Source organism: Orycteropus afer, unplaced genomic scaffold (genome assembly GCF_000298275.1).
Source record: "Orycteropus afer afer isolate SDZICR_OR568_19922 unplaced genomic scaffold, OryAfe1.0 scaffold00144, whole genome shotgun sequence".
In the NCBI taxonomy this organism is placed as follows: Eukaryota; Metazoa; Chordata; class Mammalia; order Tubulidentata; family Orycteropodidae; genus Orycteropus; species Orycteropus afer.
This window is the reverse complement of record NW_006921731.1, coordinates 2025539-2026560: the sequence shown is the minus strand read 5'-3', so window position 1 is coordinate 2026560 and position 1022 is coordinate 2025539.

The following is a 1022-nucleotide window of genomic DNA, read 5'->3' as shown; positions in this document are numbered from 1 at the left end:
TTTCTGTTGGAAGTGGCACAAAACAATGTTCTGGGAGGTGCCCACTCTCTCTCAGGTGCTTAGAGTTCTGATGCTATAATTGGCTAGTTTGACCATCTTGCCAGGCTCAAGAGGAGGCCTTCTAGAGGCAGAACTCTCTCTCTGACTGCTGGTTGAGGAAGACGTGCTGCTGAAAGAGACACGCGCTCCTGAAAGAGACATGCGCTGCTGGGAAAGAAACACAAGAGACGCGCATTGCTGAGTGAGACACCAAGGGACACGCACTGCTGGGGGAGAGACTGTGACAGAATGTTGGCTGAGGGATGGTGGGCTGGGAGAGAGACTGAGCATTCTTCCTGAACTTGAGTTGTAGCCTGGTGCCTCCCTAATAAACCCCATAATCCATGAGTTCTGTGTGGCCACTGCAGTGAATTATCGAACCCAGGAGAGAAGTGGTGGGTGCTTTGGGAGGAACGGTTGGAGAAAAGACTGGAGGGTAATTCTGTCTTCCTCTTGTGGAATTAGAGGAGGTCAGAACATGTGGCCTCCTTGCCGTTTTTGCAAGAACCAACTGAAATAAAAAGTATGATATTAAGATACTATTAAGAACTGTACTTCAACAAATTTGAAAATCTGGAAGAAATGGACGGATTTCTAGAAACACACCACTTACCTAAACTAACACTTATTGATGTGGAAAAGTTGAACAGGTCCATCACAAAAGAAGAAACTTAACATGTCATTAAAAAAATTACCAACAAAAAAAAGTCCTGGCCCAGACGGTTTCACCAGAGAATTCTACCAAACATTCAGAGAAGAACTGACACCAATCCTACTTAAAGTATTCCAAAACATACAAAAGGATGGAATCCTCCCTCACTCATTTTATGAAGCAAAAATAACTTCGATACCAAAATGAGACAAAGACATCACTCAAAAGGAAAACGACAGACCAATATCCCTCATGAATATAGATATAAAAATCTTGAACAAAATCCTAGTCAATAGACTCCAACAACATATCAAGAAAATCATTCATTATG